The following is a 12,450-nucleotide window of genomic DNA, read 5'->3' on the forward strand; positions in this document are numbered from 1 at the left end:
TCCCTTCTTCTGTACTGCCACTCTCTCTTTTTACCCAAGTTTGCTGGAATGTTAAGGTAGGGATTGGACACTGACATGCAAACTTTTTAGACCTGCTTAGAAATGTGTACCCACCCCCATCCCCAGTGACATACAGTACCCACCCTATTACCCCACCCATAGTGGCTTGTACCCCTCTGTTATGGGGCTGCAGTAGCATCCTTCCCTAATGTACCCCTCTGTTATGGGGCTGCAGTAGCATCCTCCCCTCATGTACCCCTCTAGTGTTCACTCTAGAAATTTTTTAGGGCAGGTTGCTGACCACGGGAAGGGCACATTTTTCAATCACGAGGGCACATTTTTCATTCGTGAGGGCACATTTTAATTTAAAAGGTCAAAATGGTGATATCTCAGCTACAAACCATCAGCACGTTTATGCTACAGTATATAATCTACCTTGTGACACCTGAGTGTCACACCATCAGCACATTTATGCTATATAATCCACCTTGTGACACCGGAGCGTCACACTATCGGCAGATTTATGCTATATAACCATCTTGTGACACCGGAGTGTCACACCATCAGCACATTTATGCTATATAAACCAATTATAACAATTGGGCGCTGTGAATACAAATAACCAATGGCATCGCTGCCTTGCGGTAAGACCGTAAGGGCTTGACTAATTTTTTAAAAATCTAGGAGCCAGGATGAAAATGTAGGAGCCAGAAAAGAAAATTGTGACAGTGTGCACCAAAAAGTAACACCATAATGCCTATTACACATGCCACATACCCATTACACATACGCACATGCCACAATGCCCATTACACATTATGCCACACACCGAAAAACCTTTTGCATACTATACCATACACAATAATGCTCATTACATATACCACACACACCGTAACGCCCATTACCCGGTAAACCAAACACCGTAAGGCCCATTACATATAATACCACATGCCATAATGCCCATGGCCAGGGGCGTAACTAAAAGAAAGGGTGTCTGGGAGAGAGAGGCAGCATCAGGGAGGAAGAGAAAGAGAGTGTCAGAGAGCAAGAGAGTCAGGGAGAGATAGGGGTAGAAAAAGGAGAGTGAGCAGGAGAGACATTGCCAGGACAGTCAGGTAGGATGGACAGTTAGGTAGGATGGATGGATAGAGGTACAGTACAGATTGGGGAAAATGGTTGGAATGAGCACCATATGCTGCATCTATGAATATATGGATGGACTGGGGGCAAAGATGGACAAATGGGCAGACAGTATGGGGAATCACACAGGTGAGGCAGACTGTTACTAGAGGGGGTGCAGGCCACACAGGTGGGGCAGGATGGCACTTGCAGGCCACACAGGTGGGGCTGGTTGGCACTTGCAGGGGGGTGCAGGCCACACAGGTGGGGCTGGTTGGCACTTGCAGGGGGGTGCAGGCCACACAGGTGGGACAGGCTGGCACTTGCAGGGGGGTGCAGGCCACACAGGTGGGACAGGCTGGCACTTGCAGGGGGTGCAGGCCACACAGGTGGGACAGACTGGCACTTGCAGGGGGGTGCAGGCCACACAGGTGGGACAGGATGGCACTTGCAGGGGGGTGCAGGCCACACGGCTGGGGCAGGCTGGCACTTGCAGGGGGTGCAGGCTGGCACTTGCAGGGGGTGCAGGCTACACAGTTGGGGCAGACTGGCACTTGCAAGGTTGGGGATGCAGGCGGGGGACATATGTATGCTGGTGGTTAGAGCAAAACATGATACACTGAAAGGAGAGGCAGTGTGCACAACCCCCCACCACCACCCTTTTCCCTATCCCCTTGGGGTTACATACTTTGCCAGGGATTAACGTGTTTCCAGTCGACAGTGCGCTCCCGCTGGTCCCTTAAGAGGGGGGGCACCCTGCCCGCGCTGCTGACTTCCTGCAGACGGGACAGGTGCCGCTCCGTTTGCTGCCGCTGGTGGTCCCTTAGGAGGGGGGAGGGTTGGACACCTTGTCCACGCTGCTGACTTCCAGCAGATGGGGGATGGCGGTGGGCGGGCACCGCTCCATGCGCTGCCGCTAGTGGTAGCTTAGGAGGGAGGAGAGGGTTGTCTGACACCCTGTCCGCGCTGCTGACTTCCAGGGGACGGGCACCCGGTATTTGGCTGAGGGGGGGAGTGTCCACTCCACACGCTGCCATGCAAGAGGCTTACACTGCTGCCACGCTAGAAGTCTCCTCCCGCTGACTGTCAGCGGGAGGAGATTTCTAGCGCGGCAGCAGCTATTAACTTGCGGAGGGCGGGCAAATACGTGCAGGGCGGAAATCGGCGGCTTTAAAGGGGGCAGGGCGCAGCGCCCCATAAAATAAGCCTATCGGGAACACTACCCCTCTATTATGGGGCTGCAGTAGCATCCTCCCCTCATGTACTCCTCTGTTATGGGGCTGCAGTAGCATCCTCCCCTCATGTACCCCTCTGGTATGGCATCCTCCCCTCGTGTACCCCTCTATTATGGGGCTGCAGTAGCATCCTCCCCTCATGTACCCCTCTGCAAGTACCCCTCTGGTATGGCATCCTCCCCTCATGTACCCCTCTATTATGGGGCTGCAGTAGCATCCTCCCCTCATGTTCCCCTCTGGTATGGCATCCTCCCCTCATGTACCCCTCTATTATGGGGCTGCAGTAGCATCCTCCCCTCATGTACCCCTCTGCAAGTACCCCTCTGGTATGGCATCCTCCCCTCAAGTATTCCTTTGGTATGGGCCTTCAGTGACATCCTCCCCTCATGTACAGACTACACAGTGTCCTTTCTCACATTCATAATGACCCCCTTTATAATAGTCATGTGCTAGTTGTAATTACAGCCTTCTCTTGAGGCAAACTCACGGTGGTATGATGATGATGATGTGATGTAGCCCTTTTGGATATTCAGCGTCTTCCTTATGCACCCAGGGATCTCCTTCCTCCTCCTATTTGGCAGCCCCTCTGCTGATACATGCACGGGGACCTCTGCAGCGGTATCCTGGCGTCTTCCAAGTGCGGCAGCACATGCACGGGGACGTCAGCAGCGGTATCCTGGCGTCTTCCAAGTGCGGCAACACATGCACGGGGACGTCAGCAGCGGTATCCTGGTGTCTTCCAAGTGCTGCAGCACATTCACGGGGACCACGGCAGCCGCGTCCTGGCGTCCTCCACGTGCCGATGCGCATGCACACGGACCTCGGCTGCTGTGTCCTGGCGCGAAAACGCGCTGTTCTTCCGGGTCTGAGATCTCGCCGGTCAAGATATTATCGACGTTATCACATTTCCACGTTAACGCGATAATAACGCATTAATCTGCCCACCACTAATATATATATATATATATCTAATAAGGATGACCACAACACCCAAATTTGCCCCCCCACCCATCCGTTGCCACCATTACAAAGAAAACATAAATGTTTCCAGTACCCCTGCACTTACCCCTGAGGGCCCCTGGGAGTACTAGTACCCCAGATGTATTTATTTTCTTATTTATTTATTAACAATTTCTTATATAGCGCATACATATTCCGCAGCGCTTTACAGAGAATATTTTAACATTCACATCAGTCCCTTGAGAACCAATGATTCCTGTGATGCACCTTTTGTGTCCAATGATTTATCTGTTGACTTACATAGCTCCGTTACTGTGTATGCTGTGCCCAATCGGTAGGTAGGTGGTAGAACCAGTTATATTAGCTGGGTGCACCCCAGTTGTGTGCTCATCCATGGTCCAAACAATCCCTGCCCTCTGCTGTCACCTGAAACATTACTGCAGACTTTAGTGCTGCTTGTGTGCACATAGCTGGAGTACACCATAAAGGACAATTATTGAATACTTGCAGATAACACCCCTGCAGTGGGCTCAATGTGAAACGTGTAATAAATGATCATGTGACTAGGGAGACTTGTCTTCTCAGTGATTATCAGCCTGCTTGAGTGAGTCGTGAGTAACATGACTAATGTCCCCAGGTCAGGTTTTCACAGTAATTACCAGATGCCCTCGCACAGTATGTCATCTCCTCGCACTTACTGTGCCTTCCCCAGTCTCATATTGAACAAACTTCACCTACTGACATGTGTGAGAATGAATTATACTCCGTCAGTCACATATGCAACCATTTAAGCTCGGGATGACAAGGCCGCGGTACTGCTGCCAGATTCTCGTAATCAGTGCAGAACTTTATGCTTTTCGCCTAATAGGAGACCATGAAGTTGCCATGTAACGTAAAGATGGTATTCTCCATGTCATCCTCAAATTCCACCTGAAGTAGGGAGTGCATGCTGGAATTTGTAGTTCCACAGCATCTGGAGAGGTACATATGGACTCATCCTGGCGTAAAGGAAGATTATATGGAGTGTAGTAATGTCAGTACTTTACTGTATAGAACAGATACCCAAATACCGCATGGGTACTTTCGAGTCGGAATCAGAAATGTATTTGGTTTCCCCTATTGGTTATTTCATCTTGAGAGTTTTGTAATTCATACTAAACTTTAGTATGCAACAATGACTTATGTGGGCCATGAGGAAAATGCATCAGGACCCATGTCGGATACAGGGATTTTCTGCAATGTATCTGCACATGGATGGATGTGGCTGTGTAGCGAGGGAGAGAGAGATTAAAAATGCATTGGTCCAGTTGATATTTTCTGTACCCTTTGTAAATACAGGTACACGTAGACTTCGATCCAGTCTTTTAGATGGATGCGCACTTGCGCAGTACATTGCGAGCTTTCATCGAACAAAACCGTTTTACCACTGAGAGGAGGGAGGATCACTAAGGCGTGTTTTATATAATATGGAATTTACAGTACACATTAGATTTACAGAAGCTCATTATAATAACCAGTGCTTATGAATGTTGTTATTACGGTGTCTTGAATTGCGCCACAGATGCACAAATGATAATTTCGTTAATAAGTCCTAACCAACACTGAAGCCCCACACACACTAGACGATCTATATTATTAACGATATGAATGGTACTATAGGCACTAATTGGCTTAGTACTGTTTCTACGGATAGATACAATAAGTACAGTCGTAGCCAGGCGCCTGGGTCCCCTAGCCCTCTGTGATATCTGGTTGGTGACATTTATTGTGAATTTGCAGTTCTCACGCAGTGTGTGTGTTTCAGGGCATCTGCCGCTATCGGTTCCTTCCCGCAGCTATACCTCCTTCTCCGCCGGCAAGGTAGAGGTTAATATTTCACAAAAAGCAACATATTTTTTTTTTTTTTGGGAAGCCTTTTAAGATCCAAAATCAATATTTAGTCAAGTTACAAAGAAGAAGTGCTTAGTTGAAATGATAGGGAAACACTTTTTTTTTAAATTCTGTACTTGATTTAGGAGGATTAAATTATTCGCTGGTGAGTAGGAGTTAACCCTTGTGCTCCTGGATTACATTAACCCTTTAAATGCCAACATCTCTGTGAAAGAAGGTCCAAATATCAGCTAAAAATGCCAGTGTCGCTCACGTTTGTTATATAAATTAAAATAAAATAAATGTGTAAAAATAAAAATAAATAATTAAATATTATATTTCCTGTATAAGGTAAAACTTACAGGTCAGTACGACAAATAGAGAGGTTTTCTTGACAATTTTCACAACCTATTTTGACAAATTCACTTGGCACTCAAAGGGTTAAGGCCACAGTGATGCAGGATCTCAGCTGGTGTGTTAGAATAAAACAGGACGGTTATTCCTTTCCAATGATCTAATACTTTGACGTGTATAATTCCCGCTCGCGTTTCTGTATAGCACAGAATGAAAGTTATTCAATAAGCATTTCAAACAAGTAAGAATAATTACGTCTACGGCATTTTATGAGGACTATTAGATTCCCTCACACAGACCCATTGTTCATTTGTCAGAGGCATTCTTTGATAATTGTCAATCGATATGTCTTTCAATGCTGTTACTTGGAAATAGTCCATTCCTATTGCATATACAGGTCGAGTATCCCGTATCCGAGTATCCGTTATCCGAATTATTCCGAAATACGGACATTCCAGAAAGTGAAAAAAAATTTTTTTTTTGCTAAAAACTCACTGGGGACATTTGTAACAGCATCACTGGGGACATGATATGTAACTGGCACTATATATGTGCAAGACAATGATTGCTTGGCATTCAAATTCAGTGCTGAGATAGTACACACATTTTGTTTCACGTTTTGAAACCTTGTTTTTTGAACAATTAAAATATATTTGTGTGTATTTTATGTGGTAATAAAATATATTTGTGTGTATATTATGTGTTTATACAGCATACATGCAAGATACTTCAAAATACATCATTGAAATATTAAAATATTCCAAAATACGGAATAATCCGTTATCCAAAATTCTCCTGGTCCCGAGCATTTTGGATACGGGATACTCAACCTGTATATATATATATATATATATATATATATATATATAGACTGTTTGGTGCCGGGCACACCACCAAATGGAGTTGCTTCTCGGGTGCCTTCGTCAGGGTAATGTATAGACGGGAGAAGGACGCAGCACTCCAGACGGAATCTTCAAACAGCAAATAATTTTATTGTGCTCAGCAACGTTTCAATACAAGTGTGTATTATCTTCAGGCTCAATACAACAGTGAACAGTAACATCTATATATATCAAACCAAAGTGACGTTTTGCGTAGGAGGCGGTATTCGCATCCCGCCCCCCCTCGCATCAGTGTGCAGGCTCGGTACATCACACAGCTGAATCCACTAATTAGGATCAGCTGATGACTTCCCTGCCATATCACTGTCTCCAACACATAACAAATACATAATAAAAAATCACAACAAGTGGCAAATCAATAAGGTAATAAGAATGTATCACAATACATATATCAAAAATAATAGACAATATAAAGATATGATGCACCATGAATGGATTGCACCATAATAAAAAAGTGAAATCAATACATAATATATAAAACACATAAAACACTCAAAGCAGCATGGATAGACGGGAAGCCCATAAAATAACAAAGATATATAAAAAAATTGGAACGATATTTCAAGTATGTCTCAACTGTAACAAGCTTATAACAATATATTAGAGCCCGAGTATTCATTAAGGCCCGCAGGAGATACTGTATTGAGTCTAGCGATCCAACGTGCCTCACATTTCAATAGGAGAAGACCCCGATTCCCCCCCCTAATTGAAGGGGGAATGTGGTCAATCATCCTATATTTCAATGTGGACAAACCATGTTTGGCCGTCAAAAAATGTCTAGAGACAGGTTGGTCGCTAGATCCTTTGCTGATGGCATTGCGTATCGATGATCGATGCGCTGCCATCCGTTCTTTAAAAGGACGTTCCGTCTTTCCTATATATGTAAGTCCGCATGGACAAATAATTTGATATACAGTGAACGGTGTGTTACAAGTGAGAAGATGACGAATAGGGATGGCCTTTCCCGTATGGGGATGATTAAATGATGCCCCTGGTATAAGAAAGCTACAAGTTGTACAAGTACAGCGGATACATCCCACCTTGCTGCTGACATTCCTGGCACCAGCAGGTGAAGCATCCGCTTTAACCAATATATCCCGTAGATTTTTGGATCTTTTAAAACTGGGTAATAGGGAGGTTTTAGACAGGCCTATCCCTGAGTCTGCCTGTATGATAGGCCAATGATTTCTCACAATTTTAACTGTCTCAGGGCTCTGATGATTATATGTGGTTACCCATGGCAATTTATCCTCCATGGATTTCAATTGCGGTTTTGACTGCAGTAACGGCATGCGGTCCATTGCCATTACTTTGTTTTTGGTGGCCATAAGTTGTGTTACCGGGTACCCTCTAAGTCTAAAGCGCTCTATCATTGTATCCATTTGTTTCGAGGCTATGATTGGATCTGATACAATACGTCTAATTCTTAGGAGCTGAGAGTAAGGGAGGCCTCTAACCGTAGCTCTTGGGTGACAGCTATCAAAAGCCAACAGATTATTCCTGTCGGTAGGTTTTGAGAATAAACAAGTGGATACTATACCATCTAACAATTGGATCGATACATCGAGAAAATGTACCTCACTATTGCTATGCGTATAAGTAAATTTGATGGGGCAATCACCTTTATTGTGCGCATCAATGTATGAGGACAAGTCCTCCGGGGGACCTTGCCAGAAAATCAAAAGATCATCGATGTAACGATGATAGCTGATGATTCTGCCAGAGATGTCCGGATTATCAAAAAACATCGATTGTTCAAACTCAAACATAAAGACGTTGGCGTATGAGGGGGCTACCGCCGCCCCCATAGCCACGCCCACTAGTTGTAGAAAAAATTTATTACCATAAACAAAAAAGTTCTTGGTAAGAACCATCGACATCAATTGCAGAATCAGGTTAACATCGGGCCCCACATACATATTGTTCTCACTCAAAAATCTTCTAAGGGCTGCCAACCCCAGAGGGTGTGGAATAGACGTGTACAGGGCACTAACATCGATGGTAAACATCGAAATGTCAGGGCCCAATACAGGAATCGCTAACAATTTATTAAGTAAATTGGTAGTGTCCAACAGATATCGCGGGTGTGCCCGGATATATGGCTGTAGCACACTATCAATAAAGATGGACACTGGTTGCATTAAAGAGCCCCTGGCAGCCACAATGGGTCTGCCAGGGGGGTCTACCAAAGATTTATGTATTTTGGGAATGCAGTAAAACTGCGGTACCACAGGGAAAGAAGGTAACAGGGCATCCTTGAGGGTATCAGAAATGAACCCCTCACATACAGCAGCCTCCAATACAAGTTTTAGTTCATTAGTAAACGTTTGAGTGGGATCCATTCCTAAACATCGATAGGTGGTCCGGTCATCCAGATGGACCATAACCTGTGCATTATATCTGTCCAAATCCATCATCACCAGTGCTCCGCCCTTATCAGCCGGACGGAACACTAGTGATTTGTCATTGGACAGAGATTTTAGAGCACATCGTTCATTTAAACTTAAATTAGCTCTGAATAGCTCGACATTGGCAACGTTAGATTTAACTTCAAAGTTGGTAATTGCAGTAAAGGTTTTAATGGACTCATTGTTAGACAGAACATCAAAAGACGATCTAGGCAAAATTTTACGTAATTGAAGAGGAATGTCATTTTTAGGAGTAACAGTCTTACTTACAGCAGCCTCTGGTTTGCGCGATCTATTAAAATGTTCTTTTAGGCGCAATTGCCTCGATAGTCTCTGCTGCTCAATTGACCAAGTCAGGTCATCATGGTAAGATGAAGGTATAAACGATAGTCCTTTGGACAGAACTTTGGACTCGACGGTAGAAAGTTCATGCGACGACAGATTGACAACTAGGGCTTCCTGGGTTTTGGGGGTTTTTTGGTGTTGCCTCCTTGCGCCCCCTCGGCGGGTGAATCGTCTCGTCCTCCAGTGCGGGCCCGGGTCACTACGGCTAAAGGGATAATAGCCTTACGGTTTCTCTGACGCCGGTTTTCACTGCCACCATTATCGCTGCTTGACGAATTGAATTCAGTGGAACTAGGTGCTTGCTCATTTCTATTACGGCCCCGGCGAAAGAAAGGCTTTCTCCCCTGCCGATCACCTTGTGGACTTGTCCAAAAGTAAACAGTATGTAGCTCATAGTCCTTTTCTACTTTGATCTTTTTCTCTTTTTTGAACTTAATCAGTTCACGCTTGTACACCTGTAACTGTGTACTAAGTTTGCCATACCATAAGGTCGATGCATCATTTAGGAAGTTTGCTTTATGAATAGCCTCCACGGCTTCACTTTTGGCTTTACATGTCTCTACCTCTTTAGAGGAATGTTCAATGATCAGCAGCATCCAATCCATGGAGCACTTGTTAGCGATAGCGATCCACTTCTTACAAAACTCAGTGTCATATTTGCCGATAGTAGGGGCATTACGCACCCTCAGTCCCCTCGGGATCATTCTGTTACGGTGGTACTCACTGAGAGATAATGCATGATAGTGGTAATCGATTTCACGCTTTTTGATCTTTACCAGCTCTCGGAAAGCATCTTCTAACGGGGTGGCTTCTGCCAATTCATCCAACTCATTGGGTAACAGTATAGCCCTGGCGTCGATATCCGTGAAGCTGAAGGTGTCTCCAATTGGAAACATAAATCTGGAGAGGCCGGCTGTAGCTGGGTCAATCTCCGCGGTAGGTTCCATGTTGCAGTGGGTGTTGCTCAGCAACGTTTCAATACAAGTGTGTATTATCTTCAGGCTCAATACAACAGTGAACAGTAACATCTATATATATCAAACCAAAGTGACGTTTTGCGTAGGAGGCGGTATTCGCATCCCGCCCCCCCTCGCATCAGTGTGCAGGCTCGGTACATCACACAGCTATGTATTGATTTCACTTTTTTATTATGGTGCAATCCATTCATGGTGCATCATATCTTTATATTGTCTATTATTTTTGATATATGTATTGTGATACATTCTTATTACCTTATTGATTTGCCACTTGTTGTGATTTTTTATTATGTATTTGTTATGTGTTGGAGACAGTGATATGGCAGGGAAGTCATCAGCTGATCCTAATTAGTGGATTCAGCTGTGTGATGTACCGAGCCTGCACACTGATGCGAGGGGGGGCGGGATGCGAATACCGCCTCCTACGCAAAACGTCACTTTGGTTTGATATATATAGATGTTACTGTTCACTGTTGTATTGAGCCTGAAGATAATACACACTTGTATTGAAACGTTGCTGAGCACAATAAAATTATTTGCTGTTTGAAGATTCCGTCTGGAGTGCTGCGTCCTTCTCCCGTCTATATATATATATATATATATATATATATATATATATATATATATATATATATATATATATATATATATATAAATACACTTACCCCCCCAGGGTGAAGGAGTTCAGACCAGCACTCAGTAACGAAATGAAGAAAAACGAAGATTTATATCAGGTACATCAGAAACAAACAGCAGCTGTAAATAGAAAAAAATAATATCCAAGTTTTCTCCTAATTGCTTGCATATTTTCCTAACGCGCCTATTACCTGCTGTACAGTTCTTTTCAAGTTAATTATACACTTATAACTCCAGGTCATATGCCTGAGGGTAGCCTTTAATTCAATTCAGTCTTAATAATTTCTACCGGAACTAAATTTTTTGCAATTATAAAAGTCACAGTGCGTTTTGCATCATTTCCTGCAAATTCTACGCTACTTATATTACGCAGGCGAGCGTTGAACTCCCGCAGTTTAATGGATGCACATATTCAGAATAACAGTATTTGCTTTGGATTTAAATAAAGTTGTCACTGCGGAAATTAACCGTTTCCTCCCAGTTGGAAATAGCAGAGTATCAGCCAATCACCACTCATTTTTCGAATCCCTATTTACAAAACAAAAATGGTTTTGGACCAGAAGTTATATGTAATGTTTACGCGTAACCCTTTAAGCATTTATTAATGTGCTAAGTCTGACTTATATCCATATTGGGAGTACAAAATTGGGCTAAAAGCAAAAACAAAATAATCTTTATAAGACAAAATCCCTCCAAAACATCCTGTGAGCATAAAACAAAAATGTTTCCCCCTCATCCTCGGAGATTGTTCCCTGCCGCGACACAATAGACCCGCACCAGTTGCATTTTTAAGTTAAAGTGAAGCTATTTTACACGTTTATAGTGTAATAGGAATAACTCAAATTATCATTTGCGGAGAAGTGGGAAGCGTATGTTGTTGTCCATGTTTTCGGAGTGCAAATGTACAGTCGCTGATCAAAGGAGTAATTTGGATGTATATGTATGCGTTTAGGTGCATTTTCTCCCAATTGATGGGTGCATGTGCTAACTCCTGTTATCGTGACCATCTGCCCAATCAGACTAAAAAAACAAGGAAGTGGATCTTTTTTTTTTGTGTGGTGGTGGTGGTGGGGGATGGAGGGGGATTACCACTAGAAATTAATAGCATCTACACATTACGTTGCATTTTACAGTCCATATTCTCTACAACATGGGAATTCACAATGGGGTTGATGTAATCAGAAGCCAATCAAACTGACTGTATTTCTTTGGTGTGTGTGGGGGAAACGAAAGAACCTACAAAGAACACACGCTAACATTATTATTATTTTATTTATAAGGCGCCACAAGTGTTTTTCAGCACCATACAAAGGAACAGTACAGGGAGGCAAAAATTATGGGGAACATTCAAATTCCACGCAGCTCGGGCACAAGTTGGAATATTGGAACAATGGAAATGAAAGTAGATTCTGCAAATTCCTACAAGAGCATTGCCCATGTCTGTTGTACTAGATAGATTGTAATGTGGACTTCCTGTGTGGAATTATAATACGTACATCTAATTATAATGACCAGAGATGGCGCCTGGGCAGACCGGGTATCTGTGTCCCGTTCCCAGCATACTATCTGTTAGAATAGTTTGATACCTCTAAATCACATTATATATATATATATATATATATATATATATATATATATATATATA

At 43.7% G+C, this 12,450-nt stretch overlaps 1 protein-coding gene across 1 annotated transcript in view; it reads left to right on the plus strand.

Moving 5' to 3' along the window:
• Window positions 1-12,450, plus strand: part of LOC146025998 (transcription factor Sox-8-like) — a 67,503-nt gene that overhangs the window by 48,823 nt on the left and 6,230 nt on the right. The window lies entirely within an intron of this gene.

The sequence above is a fragment of the Crinia signifera genome, chromosome 8 (assembly GCF_055691185.1).
Source record: "Crinia signifera chromosome 8, ASM5569118v1, whole genome shotgun sequence".
Taxonomy (NCBI): domain Eukaryota; kingdom Metazoa; phylum Chordata; class Amphibia; order Anura; family Myobatrachidae; genus Crinia; species Crinia signifera.